The 27,512-nt window shown below is 41.0% G+C and overlaps 1 long non-coding RNA gene across 4 annotated transcripts in view; it reads right to left on the reverse strand.

Moving 5' to 3' along the window:
- The window catches only part of LOC102445388 (uncharacterized), a 124,670-nt gene that overhangs the window by 34,753 nt on the left and 62,405 nt on the right, over nt 1–27,512 (reverse strand). For 3 of the 4 annotated variants that reach the window (XR_012901240.1, XR_332998.4, XR_003087009.2), the window contains one exon: nt 12,814–12,891. This is a non-coding gene — a long non-coding RNA (uncharacterized LOC102445388). Of the gene's footprint in view, nt 1–3,395; nt 3,559–12,813; nt 12,892–27,512 lie in introns of all 4 variants that reach the window. The other variant, XR_012901239.1, reaches the window with a different exon arrangement.

Genomic DNA, 27,512 nt, shown 5'->3' on the forward strand with positions numbered 1-27,512 from the left:
TTAGATTAATGTTATATGTTGGTGAAAGAGTCAACACAGATTTTGCAAAGGGAAATGCTCATCAATTTATTAGAATTCTTTGATGGTATCATCAAGCTTGTGGACAAGGAGAAGGTCTGTCGCCAAAAGCCTTTGACAAGGTCTGTCACCAAAAGTACCGACACAAAGTTAACAGTCATAGAGTAAGAAAGAAGGTTCCCTCATGGAGGGTTAAAAAATAAGAAACAAAAGGTAACAATAAGCTGGCAATGTTCACAATGGAGATAAATAATAAGGTCCCCCAAGGATTTGTATTGGGAACCATGCTGTTCAACATATTCATAAATGATGAAAATGCAAAAGGGTAAGCTGTCAAAGTTTGCAGGTGATACAAAATTACTCAAGTCCTAAGCAGACTGCAAAAAGTTACAAAGGGATCTCACAAAACAAGGTGCCTGGGTGAGAAAATGGCTGATAAAATTCAATGCTGATAGTTCAAAATAATCCACATTAGAAAACAGAGTCCCCAGCTATACATACAGAATGATAGAGTCTAAATTAGCATTTAACAGCCAAGTAAGGGAAATGATTAGGGGGTATGCAACAGTTTGCATATGAAGAGATTAAAAAAGACCACCTGTTCATCTTAGAAAAGAGACGACTACAGGGAGATATGCTGAAGATCTCTAACATCATGAATGTTGCAGAGAGAATGAACAAGGAAGTGTTATTTGCCCCTTCACACAGAACCAAGGTCTTGCCAATGAAATTAATAAGAAGCAGGTTTAAAACAAACATAAGGAAATACTTCTGCACATAAACACATATTCTGCCTGTGGAGTTCACTGTCAGGGGATGCTGTGAAGGCCAAAAATATAACTGGGCTCAAAAAAGATTTAGATGCATTCATGAATGATAGGTCCCATCAATAGCTAGTAGCCAAGATGGTCAGGAACACAACCTCATGCTCTGGGTGTCCCTAAACTACTGACTGCCAGAAGCTCAGTCTGGATGGCAGGAGATGAGTCACCAAAATTGCTCTGTTCTGTTCATTCCCTCTGAAGCATCTAATACCAGCCACTGTCAGAAGACAGGATACTGAGCTAGATGGACCACTGACGTGACCTAATATGGCCAGTGTTACATGTTGTTATCAGGAATAGCATAGCACTGTCCATCTCCTGCACTGAGGAAGCATCTGTAAATGACCTCGAAGTATTGCAAGGTGGCTTGGTATTTGGCTTTTGATGTGCAGCAAACAGCCTGATTTGACTGAAACTGGTCAAATATTTGAGCAGTTCTGCCATATATTCAGAACAGATTTTCAGGACAGCCTGGAATAGAGAGAAATGAGGAAAGACCCTCAGTAACATACTATAAGGGATTTTCATCTCCAGGCTGCTACTGAAGATATTAGCATCACCCATAGTGATGAGTGGTGTGTAATATAAATGGAAGAGGAGCAGCTAAGACCAAAAGATGACTTAGAATAGGACAAAAAAGCAGCATTTAAATCCCGATTTCCAGACCGTAAAGCAAATGACTAACCCACATGAAAGTTTGTTTCATATCTATTTTAAAATGCCACTTAGGTCACAAATGGGAAGGAATTTGTTATTGCATCACACAGTTGCCAATGGATATTTATGCACATCTCAAAATCACTTGAACAATTTGACATCATGCCATCTCCGGTTTCCAGTGGCTAGATTCTCCCCACCACAGGATGAATGACTCCCACCAAAGTCAGCAGGAGTCACTCATTGCTTGTAGGAATAAGGCCTTAGGATTCCATGTGGTTAGCATGAGTGACACAGACTTTGATTCAGGAAGCCTCAGGACTGGGATCACAGGACCACTGCACTAGCACAGTGGTTCACAAATTGTGGGTCACAACTCTTTTGGGGGTTCCAAGCCTGGCCATGCCCTGAAGCTGTTGCCCTGAGCTCCTGTTACATTAAAATTCCCTCTTGTAAATTAAAAATGGGAGTGGAGTGGGTGTCGCACTCAGAGACTTGCTGTATGAGAGGATTCACCAAAAAATCTGAGAACCACAGCAGTAAATATAGGCATGGGGCACACTGGCAGAGGTGCAAGATTTTCACACACAACACTCACGTAACTCAAATTGCATAGCTTAGATTAACCTGCACTTTTAGTCAGAGCTAGTCTTAGGGGCAGGTGAGCCAGGCGATCGCCCAGGGATGCCATTTTCAAGGGGCCACCGACAGAGCCAGTCTTAGGGACGGGCCATGGCTGCATTTTGGCCCGACCTCCCGAATCCTCCCCCCAGGCTTCCCTGGTTTTTCCCTGACCCTTTTTTCTGTTGTTCAACAAATTTTCCCCAGTGGTTTTTTTTTCATTTTTGCTTGACAAATTTTTGTCTGGTATTTTTTTAAAACCATCTGGTCCTTACTGGCAAGCCGGGTGGTCGCCCAGGGCCGCCAATTGGTTAGGACCAGCCCTGCTTGTTGTGTAGATCTGACGTAAGGAACTTTTAATGTGTGGTGGCAGGATCCACCCATGTACACAGCAGGTTAGTGCACACTAGACTTCCCATGAAGGAAGGATACATCAACATAGCAGCTGGGTGGGTGCTCCCCATCACGCTTGTTTTAGCTCATGTGCTGAAATCATCATGAGGTGTGGCAGTCCACCCAGAAACTCAGGCTAGTCATACTACTACAGTCACACCTGACTCCCCTAGATCTATGCTTTGGTAGCTAGCCTGAGCGGCTGCCAAGAACAATATTGCCACATCTGTGTAGCATGCTAGCTTGAGCTGAGCTTGTGTCTGTGTGCTTGTGTTCATTTACACTGGGACATGTGCTACTGCTGTGTAGACAAGCCCTAAATTTCTCCTGTGACCAAGTAAGAAGTCTCTCTGAGGGCATACTTATGGAACGCTGCAAATTCTGTGATTTTACTACCAGTCTCCTGAGGGTTGGCATGTGTTCTGAAGCACCCTCTCTCAATGATTTGTGATAATGAAAGAATTTCAGTTTTCATTTAAACAACCATAAATAAATAAATAATTTTCTCGCCTTCATGGTTGTTGTCGCGAGAATCACAGGTCCGATAATGAATACCCAAGGGGGGAGGACAGAACCAGGTGGACAGTTTTATCAAATAAAAAATATTTATTTATGACAGTGGTGAATTTATAGTATTTATTCTAAGATTTTTAATAGACAATGTTAATAATGAATTTACAGTATTTATTATATTTATTCTATGGTTTCTAGTAAAATGTGTCAGAGATATAGGGATGGGAATGGCAAGGGGAATAGTCTCTAATCTTAAAATATCCAGCTACAGTAATTAAATAACAATGATAACTACAAACTCTTATGTACTACCCACAAACAACTACAACACTAAGCTTATACAACAGGAAAAAATCAAATCATACATACCAACTTACACAGCACACGGAACATTTCACAGATATCGGTTCGGTTGCGAAGGCCTTGGTTACGCCCGAGAGTCGGGGGAGGTGGCTGGTCGGTTGATCAGGCCGGCAGCACTTTGGAAGTATACGAGAAGGCACACTCACGGTGGTACGTGTATTGTGAAGACCTGCTAGAGCAAACTGTGTGATGGGTATTTATCCCCAAATCTGCACATCACTTTCCCGTGCTTGCATATTACCATATATGGCCCAATGGTCACCAAGTGGGGGGGTCTGTGTCCCAGGGGTTGGGCCGAAACTGTGCAGGTTTCATGCGACCAGGTAAGCCCTGCAGTTCTCACGCCAAGGTGACGGGTGGGAGAGTCTGAGGCTATTTTCCCCTTTTCACACCTTTCCTTTTTCTAAAGGCAATGGTATGCAGGAAGGGTGCGGCCGGTTTCTCTCAAGGAGTACTGCAGAACAAGAGTGTCCTGGCCAAACTTTTTTACTGGGGGGGGGGGGCAGTTTCTTTTCTCTAACAGTTGTGGGAAAAAAGATTGAACTCATGAGCTGAGTGCTCCCTAGAGACAAGAGACAAATAGAAAGATCATCACAATTTTTTTTTTTTTTTTAAAATCTCATGCTTCTTAAGCCAATTTATTTGGGGAGAACAGCCCGAAGATTTTTAAACATTTAGGGTTGACAGGACCAGTTTTCTTTGGGGACCGACTGGCTGAGCAGCAGTTCAACAGAAAAGGACCTGGGGATTACAGTGGATGAGAAGCTGGATATGAGTCAACAGTACGCCCTTGCAACCAAGAAGGCTAATGGCATATTTGGGTGCAATATTAGAAGCATTGCCAGCAGATCTAGAGAAGTGATTATTCCCCTTTATTCAGCACTGGTGAAGCCACATCTGGAGTATTGCATTCACTTCTAGACCACCCTCCCCCACATTACAGAAAGGATGTGGACACATTGGAGAAAGTCCAGCAGAGCACAACAAAAATTATTAGGGGACTAGCACACATGACTTATGAGAAGAGGCTGAGAGATTTAGTCCACGAAAGAGAAGAGTGAGGGGCAATTTGATGGCAGCCTTCAACTATCTGAAAGGGTTGTTTTTTAAGAGGATGGAGTTAAGCTATTCTCAGTTGTGACAGATGACAGAATGAAAAGCAATGGCCTCAAGTTGCCCCATTTCCTTATGGAAACAAATCTTCCCTTTCCAGCCTGTAGAGAACAGGCCAAATAAAGTGACCCCCAGGCCATTAGCTGCCCATCTTCTTCCTCCCTTCCCTGGTGGTCCTCCAGTTCTCCCCTGTGGTCAGTAGGCCTGGGAACATTCTCAAACGGGGACACTGTACAATGCAGCAAGTGGATTTGGTTCCAAGTTTATCTTACATTTCAGAGAAAGCACAGACCTGTACCCAATGGGGTTTAAAACCAACACAGCATATGCCAAGGGGAAGGGCCATTTTCTCTAGACCGTTTTTGTGAGGTGTGATGAAACCTGAGGAGGCTCCGAAGCAATGTGCACAGCTTGAAGGGTCAAGACAGAGAAGATGACTAATTTAAATATCTAAAAATCACACTGCTGGCTAAAAGTCAGGGCTAAAGGGCTCAGAAGGCCAAGGCTAAGGGGGGAAACCTTTGCAGCTGTTCAGGGATATTGTTACAGCTAAGTGCATAACTGACTTTTCAGCTTCATGGTGAAACAAAAAAAAATTATTCAGGTTGACGTAAACATTTTCAGAGTTGATTCAAATAAATGTGTCAACATGAAGGTTTTTCCAGCTGAAATGATTTGCCACATTTTACCTGAATTAGGTATGTCTACACTACCCTCCTAATTCGAAATAGGAGGGTAATGTAGGCATACCGCAATTGCAAATGAAGCCCGGGATTTGAATTTCCCGGGCTTCATTTGCATAAGCCGGGCGCCGCCATTTTTAAATCCCCGCTCGTTCGAACCCCGTGCCGCGCGGCTACACGGGGCACGAACTAGGTAGTTCGAACTAGGCTTCCTAGTTCGAACTACCGTTACTCCTCGTGGAATGAGGAGTAACGGTAGTTCGAACTAGGAAGCCTAGTTCGAATTACCTAGTTCGTGCCCCGTGTAGCCGCACGGCATGAGGTTCGAACGAGCGGGGATTTAAAAATGGTGGCGCCCGGCTTATGCAAATGAAACCCGGGAAATTCAAATCCCGGGCTTCATTTGCAATTGCGGTATGCCTACATTACCCTCCTATTTCGAATTAGGAGGGTAGTGTAGACATACCCTTAGTGAATAGTTTCAGTGCCCCCCAAATGACAGCAAATGCATTCACCAGAAATATTTCCTCCAGCTGTAGATATTGTGCCTTGTGTGGGACTGAGCAGTCCTTGACCCAGATCCTAGATCAGCACTCTGCCACAGTTAAGGGGGTGCCACAGTTATGAGGACTGGGCCCAAGTTCCCAGTCTCATCTTTCTCAGAGAACCCCTGGAGGTAATAGGCATCTTGTCCTTAAGTATCTTGGGGAGGAATCATGTGACTTTAAGCCAGGATCTGAGGTTAATATCTCATGTACACCAAGTCACCAACTCCTTGACAACCTAAAGGTCCAACTGGGCTTCAGTCACTTGTGTTTCTTCTCTTCAGGAGGTTGTGACTCATGTCAGACAGCCTTCTGGTATTTGAGGAAGTAGGTTATATATATATATGTATATATATGCCCTAACACACCATTTTAGAAGACCAGTGCATAAACCGCAATTAAGCAAAAGTCACATTTCCAAGAAAGTAAAATCTGAGAGAGGAAGCATGCTCCAGTGCACAGGATACAGGCTTGGGATTCAGGAGAGCCAGGAGCTGGATTCTCAGCTGGTGTGCTTTGGCATTGCTCCATGGTGCAGCATTGTCAATTTACACCAGCTGGGAATCTGGCACTAGGTTCTATTCCCAGCTCTACCCCTGCCTCACTCTGGCATATTAAGCAAGTTACTTAACCTCTCTCCATCTCAGTTTCCCATATGCAAAATGAAGATCGTGATATTTATCCAGCTTTGTAAAGCAGAAGTACTGTTTTATGAATGATGCTAATAATGGCAGACAGAGAAGGCTGAAAGGCAAAAATGAGGGCTCCAAATGGAGACTGTGCAGTAGGCAAGTCTGCAGCTGGAAATGGGGAGGGGGGTGTGAATGGAAGAAAGGATTTATTTGAAACACATGTGTACTCTGTTAATCATGGCTGGAACCTGGGATCTGGTGGGAACCTATAGTTAAGAAGTGGCAGACACAGGGAAATTGATTTGATTTCAAACATGTGTATTAGCCATGGACCTTATACCTATGAAAGGCAAAGAAGAGATATAAAGCAGGGGAGGCACAGTGTGGTGAATTTGCAGCTGGCAGGCAAAAAGACCATTTTCATTTTAAATGTGTGTAATCATTATTTGTGCTCAGAGCTGGGTGGGGACTGCAACTGGCAGAGGGAGTGAAAGGGACATCCAACTGAATACTGAAGCTCATAATGGGAAGAGGTGGGGCTCTCCAGCTGGGATGGGGGCGGACGTAGGTGGCAAAGATAAAAGGAGATTTTTAACAGTTATCATTTGAAAACAACAATAAAACCTGCTCCTTTTTTGACACAGGACTGGTATAAGAGCCTCTTGATTAATGCCATAGCTGGATTTCCACATATCAGCACTTAACTTTAATTAAAACACTCACATCAGAGAGGAAAGGGGTGGGGTGTTGTCCCCCTGTACAGGGTGAGGGGAAGTCCAATGCTCTGTTAGCACTTGGTTTCTCTGATAAATCCAGAGTCCTCATCATGAAACACACAAGTAAAGTCACTTGTTGATTTGCTGCTTTGATGTTTACTTACCACAAAAACAAAACCACATGGTCTTATAACAGTAAAGATTGCTCATAAGATGGAACAAGAGCTAAGGTAGAAGTTACAACGGGGCCCTCCCACTCTGTCATCCCAGGATTCCATGGTGAGTCTGTAAACATAACTGTTGGCTCTTTATGTTGTGGGAAAGTAGGCTGCCTCCCAGCTCTACTCCCTCCTACTCTTCATTGGAAGATGAGGCATGGATGGTGCCAAACAATCCTGATCTCAGTTCTGCTTCCCTCTTCCAGGGAGGCGCTGGAGAGGCCTAAGCTGGAATCTATCCTAACTCACTCTCCATAGCTAGTCTCTACCAGTGCATTCCTTATGCGATATGAGGGAGCAAGGAAAGCAATGGGACTATGAGAAGCAGAACTGCATATGGAGAGAAGAGCAAGAGGGCAAAATAAGTCAAAAGTGGCAAAATGAGAAAGGCTGGGGAAGGAGAGAACAAAGCAGAAACAGGGCTGCCAAGGCTGATCAAATGGGACTGAGCTGGCGAAGAGGGCAGGACAACGATAGATAAGAAAAGTGAACAGAATGAGGGCTTAGGGAAGCAAGAAGTACAGATGAATAGAAAGTTGAAGTGGGAACAGATTGGTGGGGAGGAGAAAAAAGACAAAAGACTATGTCTAGGTATTAACAAGTGAGAGGAAAGGGACTGCAGGAGCAAAGACACGAGAGTGAGTGAGACTAGGAAGGCATCACGATCCAATCTAGGGCATGGGGAATCTGTTTATTTTCCCAGATTTTCTACTTACCTTCTATGACCTGCACAACTAGCTTTTGGCATTTACATTTTCAAATCTAGGTATCTAATTTTGCCATGGTATAGAGGTTTTTAACCAAAACTTAAAAGAGTTAAGCACCAGACTTGTATTTGGCACCTGAGTGAGTAACCAAATTTTCAGAGTTGCTCACCTAGGCCATTTATTTACTATGGATTTTGGTGCCTAATCTTTAAATAGTGTTGGGCCAACAAATGCTTCCCTGCCTCTGAAATCTATGGATGAAAAGTACTAAGGATTATTACAATTTATTATTTCAAATTAATGCAATGAAACAAAGGAAACAGTGATGAGGATGGAACAAGGGAGATATAGAGGAAGCTGCTTTCATTTACACCACCAGCAGTCTGCACTTTGGAGCAGCCTAAATTCCTAAGGCCTTATCTCTACTTATCTGGAGATTGACATTCCAGAGATCCATCTTCCGGGGTTCCATTTAGTAGGTCTAGTAAGTATCTGCTAAATCGACCACAGATGGCACATCCATCAACCCCAGTATTCCATGGGGTCATGAGGAATAAGGGAAGTTGACACAGGAGAGTTTCTCCTGCCCACCTCCCACAATGGGGATTCTGCAGAAATTCAACTTAAAGTAAATCAACTCCAGATACACTATTCTCATAGCTGGAACTGCATATCTTAAGTCGACTTTCTCCCTAAGGCTGTGCCTACACTGGCCCGTTCTTGCGTGAAAACAGCCACTCTTGCACAAAAACATGCAACCTGTCTATACTGGCCGCGCGTTCTTGCACAGGTAAACTGACGTTTTACTGTAGAAAATCAGGGCTTCTTGTGCGAGAACTCTGATGCTCCCTCTCAGGAAGAAGCCTTCTTCTGCAAGAGCTCTTCCACAAGAGGGCAGTGTAGACAGGCAACATGAATTTCTTGAGCAAGAAGCCTCTATGGTTAAAATGGCCATCAGAGCTTTCTTGCGCAAGAGAGAGTCTACACTGCGATGGATGCTCTTGTGCAAAAGCACATCTCTTGCACAAAAGCACATGCCGGTGTAGATGCTCTCTTGTGGAAGAGTTTTTGCACAACAACTCTTCTGCAAAAGAGTTCTTGCGCAAGAAGCTGCCAGTGTAGACGTGGCCTAAGTGTAGATTTGATATAAGTGTGTCCCCTACTTCCTAGGCATTAGCTATTGGACTTCATCTCTAAGGAGTCTTCTCCTTGTCAAGATCCATGCTCAGCTTCTGCTAGGTTAGGGAAATTGTTTGCCTACATAACATTTCTGCAATATTTATTCCTGCTCCAGTAAAGCTATCAAAACTCTATGAGAGAGAATTGTGTCCCTTTTGTGAGGGAGTGTTAGAGAAAAAAGTTGAAGTAAAGAGTTTGCATATGTCTCCATTTTATTTTGTTTTAAGCAGTGCTTTCCCTGGTTGCACAAAGAGCCAAAGCAGGATTAAATCAGAATGAAAAATGAACTTCATACACTTTGAGAAAAGCTGTTTACTATCAGCTTCTGCTGGTTTCAATCCACTGCATGGCTAAAATAAGGCCATTATATATACTAGATTTGCCTTTCAAAATCCAGACACAAGAGAAGCCCTTGTCAAAAATTATTAGCATCTTAAACAGAGTTCATTACAGACAAAAGCCATTAAAATACATTTTAAATCCCATGATGTATTATAAAATTGGACGGGGGTGCTTTTTCCAAATGTTTTTAGGATCAGAAAGGAAAATGTATATTGTATGTTTCTCTTAGGACAAATTCGCCGTCAGCAATTTGACCAGTGAAGAAGTGTCCTTCACTTCTCCAAGTTATAATGAAGGAAAGTTGAGCTGACAGTTAAAGATTAGGGGTAAAATCCTGACCTGTTTGAAGTCAATGGGAATTCTGCCATTGAGTTTAATGGTGCCAGGATTTCATCTCAAGTGAAAACTTAGTTATTCAGAAGTTTGCTTCTATCCAAAACTTGGCAGGGAAGTTAGGTCAGTAATTGTACAATATTAAGACAAAGACAAAGAAGAAACATTCCTTAATTTCTTAACTAATTAAGCCTCACAACATTCCTTTAAGAGGACTAATGAACATAAAATGATTTCCATGTAACAGGAAGAGGGGGAATGGTGTTGGGGTAGGCCACAATACAAATGACAGAGTTAGAAGTAAAATCCAGAAGTCTCAAATCCCTTCTCTGAACACATAAAAATCCTCCTCCTACTTTTAAAGGTTTCTCCAAAGTAAATTCCTGTCTAATTCTGTTTTTTATTTGAAGGAGAACATATAATAAAATTAATTACTTGGACAAGTATAGATATGGGGTCACAGGGAGGACCATGGCATAATAGATCAGAGGTGTGAATTGTTAAAGGGTTTTTCTCCCAAAATGCTGCTACAATGTAAATTTGAGCATTTCAGACTTTACACAGTTCTACTACAAAAAGAGAAGCCCCAACCACAGATGAAATCATCTGTATTATATTATGAATAGTCAGCTCTGTTGAGAAAGGACATCTGACTGCAATATGGTAGATATTAGCAAACACTTAAGAGAAACCACAAAACCTTGTGTATTTGCCTGCAGTAAGCCTGCAACATCTGCTCAAGCCCTTCTGGGTCTACCCTGTTAAGAACATAAGTCACCTTGTTGGTCATTCCTCTGAACTTGATGCCAGATGAGCAAATCCAAGCCATTTTGGGGTACATTCACTCAGATCATTCCAGTATGTCACTAGCTCTTTGCATAGGCCACAGGTTTCAAAAAGATTTAGACATCATTTCTTACACTTCACTTTTTTGCAGTTACAAAGAGCTAAATACTGTCAAATTGTGCATATCTTTTAAGCTTGGAAAAAACAGTTCTATTGTCCAACTTGTTTTTATTATTCTGATGTTAGGGTCCCAAATCTGGCAATTCAGTTACATGTTCTTAGTAATACTGATACTTTTGCTCCTGATCTGACATGCATTTTTGTACTCTTGCTCAAAGAGATGGCTCCCATGTACATCAATGGGCTATAGTACCAACTTTAAAGAAGCACAATTACTTTATGTTAAAAATAATAATTAATATATTATTTAATATTTTAATGAACTAGCATGTTTTTATATATGTTCATACAAATCTCTCTGTTGGATGGATGCATGTCATAAGCCCTAGACAGTCAGCAGTGATTGAGGATTCTTTTCCTCTGCTGGTATTTTAGGACCTTGTGCTTTTGACATAAGTAATAACCAGATGGCCACAGTGACGATTGTGAAGTCCTAGACAGTCACAGCCATATTTGCACAGCATCATGGCACTTACAGTTAAAACATGACATGTCTCAAACTTAAAAAGTGTATAGATCAAATAAGACTTGATACTGGAAGTGATGACAGCAATCAGTGGTGTAGGACAGGAACCAAAAAGAGAAGAGTTATAACAAATATGATTTGTTTTTGTAAGGTTGCAGATGTCTTGTTAGTTCTTGTTCCTTCCTCCACTTCATCTTCCCCAAATGAAAGAGGAAGGTAAGGTCAGCTCATCTTCCACAGAAGGGACTCAATTCATTGTACACCAGGGGCAAAAGGCTTTTCAAATACATTGTGATATGAATTTCCAACTCTGGCTCATGCTGGAAAGCAGATTTTTCTGGTCTCTTCATTCAGCTTATTGGTGCCAGCAGAAATAAGCAAACTAAGCACTTCTCACTTCTGGAGTGATCAGGTAAGGCCTATTTTCAAACATACATTTCTAGATCTGACCCATACTAAGTTTTAGGATTTCCTAGGGGCACCTGGACTAGGCTATTGGAGGAGATAAGTGTCAAGAATAGAGATGGTCAAGATTTTTTTGAATGAAAATTTATTTTGTCAAAAAAGGCCATTTTTAAAAATTGGAAATTTTCACAAAATATGAGTTTTTAATTTTTCCATTCCCCCCTCCATACACACATACCACAATTTTTATAAGATTTTTTTGGTTTGTTTTCTTTTCCTTCCACTAGCCTCCACAGGTAAAAAGGGAGAATAATGTGTGTGGGGGGGGGGAGGAGGGAGATACAAAGAGAAAAGAAAAACCTAGAACATTCTGAACACAAAAATTTTCAATAAAAATATTAAATGCAGTTTGGCACTCCTCCCCATTAGCCTCTCTAGCAGCTAGTACAACTAGGGCATCTCTACATTATGGAGAAGATCAACTCTCTTGAGATCAATCTTCTAGCATTCAATTTAGGGCAGCCCCCGCCAGCGTCCAGTACTCCTCTTTCAGTGAGTATATGCATATGCTCCTGTTGACCTTCTTCAGTGTAGCTGGTGGCTCAGCTTAAGGTAAGCCAAATACATTTTGCATAGCTAGATGGCATACCTTAAGCTCACCTGCCTGGTCTTGTGTAGAACAGACCCAAGTGAGTTTAATTCAATGTTAATAACTGTTGGATTTTTACATTAAATTCTGTCAAATCTATCCTCTGTGCTGATCAAAGGCCATTGTTCCAAAGCCTTCTGAAGTCAATGGAAGCCTTTCCATCAGCTTCATGGACTTTGAATCAGGTCAATGAGGGGGAGGCTAAAGACCTTACACCAAGGTTGTTTTTTGTTTTTAAGCTATGGCTTCCAGAGACATAAAATTAGAAACTTCGGAGTAATGCTAGAAATATATCCAGTTTTCAGTACCCTTCTCAAGAAGAGACATAGCTGGGACAATTTCTTTCAGTGCTTCCAAGATATGTTGTTTTTGGCCCAGACTAAGCATAAGAATTTGCGCACACAAAAAGTTTAGAGAAAATTGCATTTGAAAGACTCAAAGAAGAATTAGAATGGAAGAGATTTGCTTACCATGTAGTACGGTAAGATCATTCCTGTTAGCGTAAATATAGACATTCCAGTCAGGCAGCCATGTTGAACAACTATTTCCTGGAAGAATAGTGATAGAAATGTAGCCGTGTTAGTCTGGTATAGCTGAAACAAAATACAGGACTATGTAGCACTTTAAAGACTAACAAAATGGTTTATTAAATGATGAGCTTTCGTGGGCCAGACCCACTTCCTCAGATCAAATAGTGGAAGAAAATAGTCACAACCATATATACCAAAGGATACAATTTAAAAAAAGTGAACACATATGAAAAGGACAATTACATTTCAGAACAGAAGAGGGATGCGGGGGGGGGGGGGGGGGGGGAGGGAGAGGAGGGAAGGAAGGTAAATGGTGTTGGTGTATAGTGCTTCTACATCCATGGTGGCAAGGATGGTGTTATTGGGGAGGTTAAGCACTATACACCAACATCCCACATGAAGACGGATTACAAGCAATTAGAAACACTATCCCAGAGGACACCACTGCCAACCTGATAGCAGACCTATGTAACTTTGTTCTCACCCACAATTATTTCCAGTTTGAGAACAACTTATACCTCCAGATCAGCGGCACAGCCATGGGTACACGCATGGCCCATGGCTAATATTTTTATGGCTGACCTAGAACGTTTCCTCAACTCCCATTCCCTTTTACCCCTTCTCTACTTACGCTACATCGATGACATCTTTATGATCTGGACGCATGGCCAAGAAATAAGAAAGCAAATTGAAAGAGCCAGACGAATACCTAGAAACCATCTACTACAAGACAGACTCAAGAAAACCAACAATAGAACACCACTTGTCATCACCTACAGCCCCCAACTTAAACCTGTCCAACACATTATCAATAAACTACAGCCTATTCTGGAACAGGATACTAAACTCCAAGAAGCTCTAGGAGACAGACCCATAGTCTCCTAGAGTATGTCTACACTACCCTCCTAATTCGAATTAAGAGGGTAATGTAGGCATACCGCAATTGCAAATGAAGCCCGGGATTTGAATTTCCCGGGCTTCATTTGCATAAGCGGGGTACCGCCATTTTTAAATCCCCGCTCGTTCAAACCCCGTGCAGCGCGGCTACACGGGGCACGAACTAGGTAGTTCGAACTAGGCTTCCTAGTTCGAACTACCGTTACTCCTCACTCCACGAGGAATGAGGAGTAACGGTAGTTCGTGCCCCGTGTAGCCGCGCTGCATGGGGTTCGAACGAGTGGGGATTTAAAAATGGCGGTGCCCCGCTTATGCAAATAAAGCCCGGGAAATTCAAATCCTGGGCTTCATTTGCAATTGCGGTATGCCTACATTACCCTGCTAGTTCGAACTAGCAGGGTAGTGTAGACATACCCCTATAGACAACCACCTAACCTTAAGATGATTCTTACCAACAACCACAGGACATACCACACTAATACCAACCCTGGTACCTTCCCTTGCAACAAACCCCGTTGCCAGCTTTGTCCACATATTCACTCTGCTGATACCATTATTGGGCCTAACCAAGTGAGTTATAAGATCAAGAACACATATTCCTGCACATCCAGAAATATAATTTATGCTATCATGTGCCGAAAGTGTCCGTCTGCTATGTACATTGGACAAACGTCTCAGACACTTCGCCAAAGGTTCAATGCCCACAAAACAGATATTAGACAGGATCACAAAGAAAAAACAGTTTCTTTCCATTTCAACCAGAAAGGACACTGTCTCAATGACTTAATTACTTGCATCCTGCTCCAAAAGCCTTTTAAATCTGCACTTGAAAGGGAATCCTCTGAACTGTCATTCATGCTAAAATTCGACACTCTATGTGTCGGTCTCAACAAAGACAATAACTATCTTACCCATTACAAAGATAGCTTCCCCAATTATCACCTCTAATACCATTAGCTCACAGACATTTACCTTCCTTCCCCACCCCTCACCCCACATCCCCCTTCTGTTCTGAAATGTGATTTGTCCTTTTTATATGTGTTCACTTTTTTTTAATTGTATCCTTTGGTATATATGGTTGTGACTATTTTCTTCCACTATTTGATCTGAGGAAGTGGGTCTGGCCCACGAAAACTCATCATCTAATAAACCATCTTGTTAGTCTTTAAAGTGCTACATAGTCCTGTATTTTATTTCCTGGAAGGAACTTCCTCCAAAGAGATCTACTTGCACCTTTCTTTTGAGCAGTGAACAAGGAACATCTATTATGACCTCTTTCCTGTAGAAGAAGAGAGTGCGACATGGGTATTCAAAAGCTTCCTGCTATTATTTTCGCTGCTAATGGGCCTTCCTATGCCCATTCCATTTGCCAGTGACAGCTACTAGGGAAGAGACTAGGCTTTTTGTGGCCAGGGAAGTGTGTCATATCCAAACTGTTCCCTGCACCGTGCTCCTGCTTTTGCTTGAACAACCTTGTTCTCACACATGGAAAAAAAAATGTAACTGTTCAGTGACCAGTATGCCGAATTTAAAAATCCAACTGGTTTCTCTCCAGTTCTAAGAGCTCCTTTTCACTCATCGTTCTTGCATCAGCGTTCATCTGTTAGTATCGAGTCTGCACTGCTAGACCCCGCTGCTGCAAACAACAGAAGGGTCCCTACATGTAGCTTCCATGTATTTCTTGTATAATTTCCATATTACTACCACAGCTCCAACTAGAGCAACTTCCTAACTTGTACCAAGGCTACGTCCAATACCGCTTGGGTACATCAGCACTATGAGTTTATTCAGCAGAAAATATGCTAATAAGGGTCTCATTAGCATGAGTCCTGTCCCAAAGAGACATAAGGATCTTGCACAAAACGGGGTTTTTGCGCGAAAAGAAAACGTCCACACTGCTTCTTTTTGCGCAAAAACCCCTTGCGCAAAAAGAAATGGCAGTAAATATGCTAATGATGTCACGACTCATACTAATGAGTCCATCATTAGCATATTTTCTGCCAAAAAAACTTGTAGTGTAGACGTAACCCTTCTGACAATGATATTTTCTCTGAATTAGCATTTCGCTGAGCCTGGAGATTAATTCCCAGTTAGGCTATTGGTAAAGTGGGTGATGTGAGCGTTGATAAGAGAAAACATAACTAGTGATATTAAGACCTCTAACTGAAAAGACCTATGAAACATACTGGTATTTTATGTATGTGATAACTCACAAGACGTACTGTTATTGTACTCGCTTTCTGCATCTTATAAGGTAAAGCTAATGGACCATAAATGAACAACACACATACATTGCATAGGGTAATATAAACATACAAACCATCATGTTTATATGCATGTGTGTTTGCCTGTGAATAGTCAAAAAAGTCTTGGAACATATCCAGGAGATTTCCACAGCTACTTTCATACCAGCATCATGCATTTTTTTAAAAAAACAGGAAAAAAAACCCACATGATACAGGTTTCTTAAAATAAAGAAATTTAAAGAACAGAAACAAGTGGTTTATTTATGGTAGATCCACATCCCTTGATATAAATACAATCCAGAAGACTCTCCAATTCTGCTGCTGGTGTCAGCACAATGAAATCATACAGATTTTTATGATGCACTTTACAACAGGTGAAATACTGCAGAACTTTTATTAATGCCTTAATTTGGCACCTAGACTTGGTACCTAGTGCCAAGAGCTAAGTTCTGGTACTAAGTGTTATCAGAATTCTACTTTTAAGAGTCTGTGTTCCTAAAATGTGCTCCAAGAGTTAAGTAGTTCTGTGCTGTTTATTTAAATCCATGACACTGGTATATCTTGGGAAAAGCACAGACAGGGCATGTCATAGCAACCAAGGCCCCCATTATGGGAATGATTTTCATTAGCATTCAACAGTCTAATTTTAAATTTGCCCTAATTAAATGGCTTTCTCTACAGGCCTTCTAATTGCAGGCCGTCTGTAATTAGAAGGCCTGTTGAGAAATCATGAAATAAAGCTTTCACGTGTACCATGTCATCAGAGGAACAATGACATAAAACATTTTATCATAGATTCCAAAGAGGATTAATTTATATACATATAAAAATAAACTAACCATTATTTGAAATAGTTTTGGCTATTCTGTAGAAATTAAATTTAAGAAGGGTTTCTTTTACCAGTCACTTGTAAAAATCTTAACAATCCTCTCAGATTAGTTTAATTATTTTTAATAGTTCCTTTCAGGAAGGATTTAGGTTGTATGTATGAATAGCAGGACCTCAGCAAGCCATCTACTTTATTGGGCAGATTTTTTACAGATTGCCTCTAGGCTTCAGAAGAGTAGAGATTGACCTATATTTGCACAGCAGTAATAACAAGGATGAGACCAGGAAGAACAAAGTTTGTGTTCTTCCTGTTGAGGAATTATGGCTTTATTCTTGACTCCATCAGGCTAATGGAAAATTGAAAGTTTTGTTTTTATAATCCCTTAGTATGAGAAAAGTTTCATAGTAAGATTTAAGAAAGGATTAGACATGTGCATTACTAAAACTCTAGTATTTGCAATTCCAATAACTAGGGCAATGGTTACAAGAGCTTATCAAGCCTTCTGTATCCGGGATGCAGCTACCAATGAATTCAAGAAGAGTCTTTCTCCCAACTTTAACGGGAGTTGGTTCAAATCCCAGCTGGGTGAGAGAGAAATTTCTCCCCAGCGTATAATATTGTACAGTTGACCATGGGATTATTGGAATGGGAAGATCACTTTTCTATTAAGCATCTAGATTGTGTCTACACTGCACTGTAGCTCAAAATAAGATACACAATTTGAGCTACATACCCAGGGGCAGTACCCCACCTTAGAGGGAAACTACTCTAGACCTGCCCTTTCCCCCATCTATCAACCTGTTGAATGAACAGAAGCTGAAGAACATGTTCCCAGGTTTCTTTCTCTTAGTCCCACTGTACTTTAGTATAGTTTCATTGGCGCAGAGCCCTTTTGCTTAGGCTTTGTTCCAGTTTCCAGGCTTTGGCACTTTGATTTTTGGGTGACAGTAACAAAATGACGTGGATTACAAATTGCATATTTTATGGGATTATATGGAAACTAGTTCCATGCAATTTATTATGATGTAGATACTCTCTTAGTCAGCCTGAAGGGACTAATAGAGCTATCAAAGGCTTGCCTGAACCACTTTTGTAAAGTTTTCCCAATAAAAATATTAATACCTTCCAGTTTACCTTTTTTCCAACTGAGTTGTTATGACTTCCATTCCTCAGGATATTTATGTGACTTACTCTTTTTCCATTCACTTGTAAAAGAAGAATTTACCTCTTAACTACTCTTCTTGTAGGCATTAGAAACAGTCACAGACAAGCCACAAAAGTTTGGGAGGTCCACTTCTGATGAGCAAATTCAGAGCAAAGAGAAGCAAGAGGACAGGGAGAGGGCTGTTGAGATAAGTGCAAGGGGAAGCCTTTAAGGTAATTTAGGCCGTGTCTACACTATACCTCTCTGTAGGCACAGGGATGTAAATAAAGCACATTGAAAGTGCAAATGAAGCGGGGATTTAAATATCCTGCACTTCATTTGCATAATCACATTCTGGCACTGTTTCAAACAAGCACCATTTCAAAACTGAAACCGCAGTTTAGAGCAGTTTTGCCGACAGCGGGGTGATTTTTCAACAGATCCCGTACTCCTCATTTTTTGAGAGAGATAGGACAGTTTATGGGCCAGGGTGCTAAACTGGGGCTCAAGAGATCTGGCTTTAATTCCCTGATCCACCATAGATTTAATGTGTGACCTTGAGCAAGTCACTTGACTTCTCTGGGCCTCAATTCATCTTATAATACAGGAACACAATCAAACTGCCCTATCTCAGAGGGGTGTGGTGAGTATAGCTGCATTCACGCTTTTGAAGTGCTCTGATGCAACACTGATGTGGACAACATAAGCAGGAGCGGCCCTAGACGAGCTGCCAGCAACTGGTGCCCTAGGTGAAACACACAATCGGCACCCCTGACTCCAAACCCCTTAACTGCCGTTTAATTTGGCGCCCTACGCGACCACCTAATTCGTGCCTATGGACGGGCCTCCACTGAACGTAAATACCATAGACAGCCACATAGAGTAGGGAGAGTATATTCAAACATAACAGCAAATGCACATTCAGATTGGTTTGAGGAAACTGCTGAGATATGATCAGTATTCCCTTTAATCTTTTTCATCTATGTGTAGAATACATTTTTTTTGTGCACCGAGACATGCAAATGCACACCAGTAGACATAAAAAATCTAGCTGTGGGCACTCTGCGAATATCTAGGGAGTGTTTCAATCTCCTGAGTGGCTGCACAAGTGCACAGCTCACTGGGAACACTGGTTTATCCATCTCTACCAAGGAAAAAGCTGGTGATTGTCTACTAATAATACTTAGCAGCTAGATAGCACATTTCATCTGTAGCTATGAAAGGAATTTATAAAAGTAGTTAAGTATTATTACCCATGTTTTACAGCTGGGGAAACAAACTTTAACATTCAATGTCTATTTTAAAACCTATTGTGACATTCCATATTCTTTATGGAAATATGTTTTTTAATATCAATATTCCTAATTCAAATAAACTTGGTGCCTTTGCTGATTTAGCCCAGCAGAACAGGATGGTGAGGTGTCCCAGAAGGCAGGTAGGCAGGCTCGGTGGCATGATCAACCAGCAGATGATCATCTCAAGGGGGTCTTTGTGACCCAACCCATCACACCTATCTCTTAGGTGTGAAGTGATGAAAAGTAGCATTTATCTTCTACCAGAGCAGGTATCCTGCTCATGTACCATCAGATGACCACCCCTTTAGCCTTAGCAAAAAGCTTTAAAAAAATATACCATGAGTTAACTTAACCTGCCTCTGTGTAGAAGAAACTAGCAAATCACACATATAAAATCATAATTTTGACTTTTTCCATTAATACTCATTCTATTTTAAACAGTGGCTGGATAAAAGTCTTTATCTGTTGTAGAGTTATTGCTTTCCTAGGTATCTTCTCTGACATTTCCCTGCACTAGGCTTAGCTAGGTTTTAGACTTGACATAACTGTTTGTCTTCAGGGACTCTCTAACCATTTGTTTGCCCAGTGTGAATGGCCTCCTTCTTGGTTGAAGCTTTTGAGCATTACCCTAATAATGGTTGTTCAGATGAGGATTTTGTCAGTATACAATTTAACTAAAGACAAAGTCTTCTTCCAGTTTGCCAAGCCACCATCATTGCATGCAATCAAGTACCTCCCAATCACAACCTCTTCCATGATACCAAGAAGAAATGAACCACACTACACGTAAATATAAGATCTTCCAGTCCTCTTCTTCTGTGTATTCCATTTTTTCCCTTTCTTATAAGTATAAAGGGGAAGCATCTGTCCTCATTTTGGCCAAGAGTTTCAGAAATGTATGTTTAACTATAGAAGCTTAACTTCATACTGAGATTCCTAAATAAACAGTATTATTTTCAAAAATGAAGAGCACCCCGCAATTCCTGTTGAAGCCATTGTAGGCAAACTAGGATAAAAACCTTCCATTAGTGGTTTTATTTCAGTGAGGTCCCATATGCAGAACCTCATAACAATTAATTAAACTTATAATAAAACAATGATTACTATCCGGACATATCAATACAGGTAATATACTAACTCAGCCAGCACATCAAAGCTCCTTTTACTTCCCAAGATTATACCCTCAATTTTCCCCCAAAATGCTTTTGAATAAAGGGAAAGGGATTTTCTGATTTGCCTAGAGTAGGCAAATGTCTAAATCTGGCCATAGTTAGCTTAGTGTTCTCTTTAAGACTCAGGAGGTGCTTTGACATACTAATGTTAACATTTACGTTACATCATAACCATATTGCTAGAGTATCTGCTCAAGCTTATGCATGGTAGATGTATAAAATGTGCTCAGAGCATTCATACTGTCTGCATTCTCCATTTTATCAACTCACAGGGCCACGGACAAACAGGATTATGGATTTGCTTCAACACAGAATCAATTAGGGATAATTTGCTTAGTCTCACTACGTCACTGCTACTACAGACAGGGTGCACATCAGCAAGCACTACCGAGCAATGTAAATAAGAGTATAAAGCACTTGGAATGCTTATGTCCCTTCTACAGTTGGGAGTCCCGTCCCTGATCCTTGCTTCAAGGGCCGAGGTGGCTCCAGTGGGGGGAATCCAGGGCACCCTCCAAGGTCTAGGTCCCTGGTGAAACTTGCCAGGCACAGGACTCCCTACACTAGTTATATTACAGTTGTTTACCGGGTGTGCGTGTACTGAGTCAATGCAATGTTTATCACTCCTATGAGCTCAGATCAAGGTCAAACTTGTTTGCCACTTAGTAGTTTCCCAGCTCAAGTGCATGGGTTAAAGGTGATAAGGGCCAGCTGGTGTTCGCATTTGTACGGTTCATGACTGTACTAGACTTTGTATTCCAAGGTTGGAAACTTCCATCCCAGCCTGCTGAGCTGCAGGCCCTGCATATAACTTCTTATATGACACACTTAATTACAGGAAAGGCTACCTTGGATCTGAGTATTCTACAAAGCATATGGAAAGTCTGGATCCAGATCTGGACATTAGGCCCTGCCCCTCTAATGATGAAATTTGATCAATCATGTATATTACATATGCCATTCCCACCACCGCTGACTTTTTTCTTCATTAGAATAAAGATAATAAACGAAATTAGTCTTCTTCAGACCTGGAAAAGGTAAACTAATTGGAGGACTGTTATCCCTCAAATGTCTACAACTATGAGAGGCTTGGTTTCCATTAAAGTCAACGGGAGCTGGATTCAGTCAAAGGAGAATTTAACCTGTTAGGATTGGGAAGAGATGGACATGAAAATGCCAATTGAAATGTTACCACCAAAAATATTTATTTTATGTAAGACCACCAAAAAAGAAGGCTGAAGTGGTACATTCAGAAGCAGTAGAAGCAAGATGCACCAGAGATTTTTGCACAAAAGCTTTATCTTATGAATTTCCCTGCTCCATTTTGCTTATGAAAGTACTATTGAGAAGCATCTGAATTGAAGTTTTTATGTGAATGGCACTTCTGAAGCTACTTAGGGTCTCTTCATTAACTAGAACACACAGAGAGACTGACAGATTATAACAGATTAAAATCAGGAATAAGGGATCTTCCGGAAAAGGCTTTATTTTCTGAAAGATCCCGTCTAGACTGGCACTTTTCTCCGGCAAAACCCCGAGCAGGAAAAAAGCAGCAGCCATGTTCATGCAAATGCCACGGGGGATATTTAAATCCCCCGTGGCATTTGCAATTCTGACTGGTCTCATTAGCATCCCTTTTCCGGAAAAGGGTGCCAATGTAGACACAGCCTAGGAGTTATTCTGCATACCTATAATGGGGAGAAAAAACAATGAGTAGTCTTGTGGCACCTTAGCCCTGGTCTACACTAGGGAGTTATTTTGAAATAATTTCCCTTATTCTGAAATAACAAGCAAAGCATCCACACTACCGAGCCCATTATTTTGAAATAAGGGGCTGGTTTCCTCCTGCTTTCCACAAGGAATAGCACTAATTCCAAAATAGTTATTTTGAAATAGCATTAGTGTGGATGCTCCACTGCCACTATATTGAAATAACTATACCCTAGAGTAATTCAAACTAATTGCTCTCCAGTACTTCTTGGGGCTCTATGTCGAGATAGCATGTCCACATTAATGGAGCCTGCTTCAGATTAATTTCAAGGCTTCCCCATAGTGTGGACACGCTATTTCAAAATTATTATTTTGGGAGTTATTTTTTCAAAATAAGTTATTTTGAAATAATTTCCTAGTGTAGACATGCCATTAAAGACTAATAAATATATTAGATCCTATCAAGTAAAAGCCACTTCAGCAGATGTTTTGTAGATAGTTTATTCCTGTATAACTCTGCCAATAAATGTTCCTATATAGACTAGCACTAACTGTTTGCAGGATCAGAGTTTAGGATCCCATCCTACAATTTGATCTGCATGGATGGGTCCCTACAGTCATGCAGAACCTAGTTTACTTCAGTCAGATTGCAGTATCAGAGACTGAGGGCAAAGGTAGCCTGATGATGTACATATGCTACAGGCTCCCCTCTGGTCTGAAGATGAGCTTCTGTTACAGTCCCAACTGAAGAGTCATTGGTCCTTAGTTCAAGTTGTAGCAGCTCTGGTTTTTCTCTCTGCAAGCCCTCAGTACAGTTCCCGGGTCATCCAGTATAGCAGGCATTTCACAAGCACTAATCCATATGAGTGACTTTACTCACACAAAATGGTTGGACCAGTACTCATATAAGCAAAGTTGTGCACCTGCTTGACTATTTATATAAGAACAGCAATACTGGGTAACACCAAAGGTCCATCTAGTCCAGTATCCTGTCTTCTGACAGTGGCTAATGCCAGGTGCCCCAGAGGGAATGAACAGAACAGGTGATCATCAACTGATCCCTCCCCTCTTGCTCATTCCCAGCTTCTGACAGAGGTTAGGGGCACCATCCTGGCTAACAGCTATTAAGGGACCTATCCTCCATTAATTTGTCTGATCGTTTTTGAACCCTGTTAAGGTTCTGACCTTTACATCCATCAAAATAAAAGGCTTACAACAAGTACCACTAGGACTTGAACCCGGGATTACCTGTTTACAAGGCAGGCACTTTAGCTAACTAAGCCATGGTGCCCACCTCTAAAAAAACAGGCAAATACAACAGGCGGCAATTAGCATTCAAAAATGATACTTTGAGGGGTTTTATTTATCTGGTGGATTGTAAACTTGATTCACATGGATATCATGTCAGTTTTTAAGAGCAACCCAAACAAGAAGAAAGAGTGTACTCTGGATCTCATCCCACTATGTATGAACTTAGCTCTCTTTAAATCAGCTTATGCTCCTTTTTTTTACATTTTGATCTTTAACATCTTGTTCTTAAAGATTATGTTGAATTCTGTTGCCACAGACTATTTCCTCCTTGCCTTGCATCTATGAATTTTTAAGGGTTTTTTTTATTAATAACCATCTCTCAGATAGTTTGTTGGCGTCAGTACGTGTCTTTCTCCCTTCAGAAGTCCTGGTTAAATAAGTGTGTTTAACACCAAAAAGAGAGAGAGAGAGAAAAAATCAACCTTAGAAAAATGCACATCAATTTCTCACTCATTTATAATCAACAAAATGCTATTTCACATTCCAACTAGTCTGTTGTCCATTTTTAACTGGCAGACACTATGCTGAAATCATGTCTATATCTGTTATGTGAGAACTATGGTTGCTTTGATATATTTTATTGAAGAAAACTGAAAAGGATGGAATGAATAAAAAGCAATCTCTTGGACAAAGACTGCCAATATCCACAACAGTTTAATTTGAAACCAGTATTCAGAAAGCAACTGAATATCATAATAAATACATGTACTGTTCCAATCCATAGGCTGCTATATTGGTAGAGTAGCTACAGACGTTTCATTTATAACATGGGTTTAAAATGCACCAGCATAAGGCCCAGCTTGTGGGGAAAGATTTGGTTTAAAGGGATTTGGTTTTGACTTTCATTGTTTTAAAAAAGTTGAAGCTGTGGGTGTACTAATCAGTCAGTGTAGTAGTGTTTGACAGTTCCTGATTATGCATGAGCAAGAGGATATATAAATTCCAAGTGACATGTGGGCTTTCTTGTTACATGTGGAATGGTCATGAAGGCCTGATTCTCTGCTCACTTTTATCAGTGAGAATCAAGTAAAATTCCATTAAGTCAAGTGACTTATCAGTACTGCCAAATTCACCCATTCTAAAATTATGAGTCAGGCCTCAAAATCATAAGATTGCCATTAAAATCATGAGACTTGAAAAAATAAATTTCATGGAGTTTATTTGTATGGTTTTTTTTACATAGCTGAAGGAATAATTAATTCTTCTGTTTGGTGGCAGAACCAAAACATCCAAAAATAATTTGGTTCATAATGAGCCAAAAGTGTAATTTTTTGGTTTCTTCCTGCATTTAAAAAAATCATTTTGAGTCAAAATGTTTTGTTTAATATAAAATATTTTTCTTTCATTTTTTTTGGATTATTTACTTTTTTATTAAAAAACCCTATCAACCTATATTTTAAAGTATTACATCATTTCAAAATGAAATGTAAAATGTTATTTCATATGTCAAATGGAACTATATGAACTTTTTCAAAAATTTTCATTTTTTTTAATTGCCCAGAACTGCTTGCCAAATTGGCCCCAAATTCATGAACAGTTTCAATCATCCCAAAACTTATTGTTCAAGGAGGAAGGTAACTTACTTTTTGACCAATAAATTTAATCCAGCTCTCATTTCTGATCCATGTTTCCAAGCTTTTTTCCACAACCACAAAGGCAAGAAGTGTGGGGTTGGGTTTTTTTTCCCACAAAGTGGAGAGTCTCATATAAACACATGATTTCAGGAGATGGATCTTTTAACAAAGATTGTGAGACTTGCAATAAAAATCATGAGACCTGGCAACAGTGTGTTACACAGCTGTCAAGCTGATATCACTCCAATAATTCCAGCTGAGGTATTCCTGGATTACACCAGCATGAGAGGCTGACTAGGCCTATTGACCCCACTAGTTACACTTCTAATTTATGCCTTTATAAGTGTGAGAGAAATAAAGTCTCTTTTAACTTGTCTCTACTCTTATTACTGAAACTGCTGCGTGTAGGCAAGGCATGATATGTAATGGCTGGGTGAAATGAGATAGCTTGCACCACTTTATTTGCTTTATGGATAAATGGAGGATGCGGAAGGGGTCAAGCCAACAGATTGCAATGAACTCTACATTCACTAAAAATAATAGTGAGGGGGGAGGTGAACAATCCAAATGGTCCACTCAGGGTACAGTTATACCGCGGGGAGAATCGCGGGGGGGGAGGGGGGTGTTCAGGACACCTCCGGTATCCTGAAAAAACTCCGCTGCATCCAGGGAACATGTTTGCTCTTCCGCATTTTTTTTTTTTTTTTTTCCAGAAGAGCAAACATGCTCTTTCGGAAGCCCCTGTATTCCTCGTTCCATGAGGAAAAAGGGGGCTTTTGAAAGAGGGTTTTTTTCCAAAATTTGGCCCAGTCTAGATAGGCCAAATTTTGGAAAAGCCACTTCCTATAAAAGTATCAGAAAAATATACACAAAATGCAGAGCACATTTTGCATATCTTTTTCCAATAGATCCTCATAGTCTAGACATACCCTCAATGACTGGCTGCTGCCCCCTAGCAATCTATAGGCACAACTCATTTTCACAAGACCTGACTCCCTAGCAACATCTGCCGGTATCACCCACTGAGAGATTTTAGACGTAGGTGTTCACAAGACAGCCAATATTCAGATATGCTGATTTCAATATTACTTGCACTGAAAAATAAGGCTGCTCAGGGATGAACTGAGACCAGGTGTACACTACAAACTCACATCATTAAAACTACATCATTCAAGGGTGTGAAAAAAACCACACCCCACAGTGGTGTAGTTCTATCAACCTAGTATAGACAGTGCTACTGCCTCTCACAGAATTGGATGAACTATACCAAAGGGAGAACGCCTCCCATTAAAACAAAGGTTTCAAACTTTAGGTTGCGGTTCATCCAGGTAAGCCGCAGGTGGGTTGCGAGATGCTTTTTTTTAACCTGAAAGTCCACAGGCACGGCTCCTCTCAGTGGCTGCAGTTTGCTGTTCCCAGACAATACCATGTGGTTTCATTTTCAAGACTAGGTGGGCAACAGAGGCTGTCCATGCAAATGTAAGTTCTCAGTACAGCAAGAGTTTCTAAACCAATTATTCAGGTACTGTCCATTGGTAACTATGGCCTCAAAAGGGAATAATAAGATACTGACCAGAGGCAGTGTAGATGGTTCAAAGAGACGCTATGCAATTTAATTCCCAGATAATGCCTCCCAGGGTGACTAGCTGCTATAACTCTATTGTGCATGCCTCTTGGGGGCCAATTCCTATAGTTGAGGACATTTTTAGGAGTCTGGCAGGATGCTACAGTACTGTAGCAGTAAATAGCTCTGTCCTGAATGGTCCACAGACCATTTGTTGTCGCAAGTAAAATGCAGAGAGCAACAGAAACTGAATGTACTCTGCTTCTAACAATAATACCGCCAGGTCAGCACTGGTTTATAGATTTATTCAAAATATAAGGATGGCACACTTAAATCTACAGTATTTTAAGGCACTTCTACGCAGCAGGGCTAAAGTCAGAATAAGCTACACAACTTCAGCTACTTTAATTGCGTGGCTTAAGTTGAAATAGCTTACTTCGGCTGTTGGCGCTGTCTACACAGCGGGAAGTCAAAGGAAGTACACTCTTCATTTGACTTCCCTTACTCTTCATAAAATGAGAGTTATCATGAGTCTGAGTAAGAAGTCCTCCAACTCGACATTATTTCAAAATAAAGGCTCATAGTGTAGATGTACGCTTTGTTATTTTGGAATAATGTCAGTTATTCTGAAAAAATCACACAGTGTAGCCGTACCCTTAGGGTATGTCTACACATCAAAGCTGCATCACAGGGGCCAATGGCTACTCTTCTGGCAGCCCCAGCCAGGGCCAAAGCCACGTGGTGGGCAGCTGCTCCTCCAGTGGCCCTGGCCGTGGCCAGAGTCAGAGCTGTGTGCAAAGCCACATGGTGAGAGTCAGCTGCTCTGGTAGCCCCAGTGGGGACAGAGTTGGAAGCCGTAGGGTGGGAAGCACAGCCCTGGCTGGAGCCACAGCCAAA

The sequence above is a fragment of the Pelodiscus sinensis genome, chromosome 2, assembly GCF_049634645.1.
Source record: "Pelodiscus sinensis isolate JC-2024 chromosome 2, ASM4963464v1, whole genome shotgun sequence".
Lineage (NCBI taxonomy): Eukaryota > Metazoa > Chordata > Testudines > Trionychidae > Pelodiscus > Pelodiscus sinensis.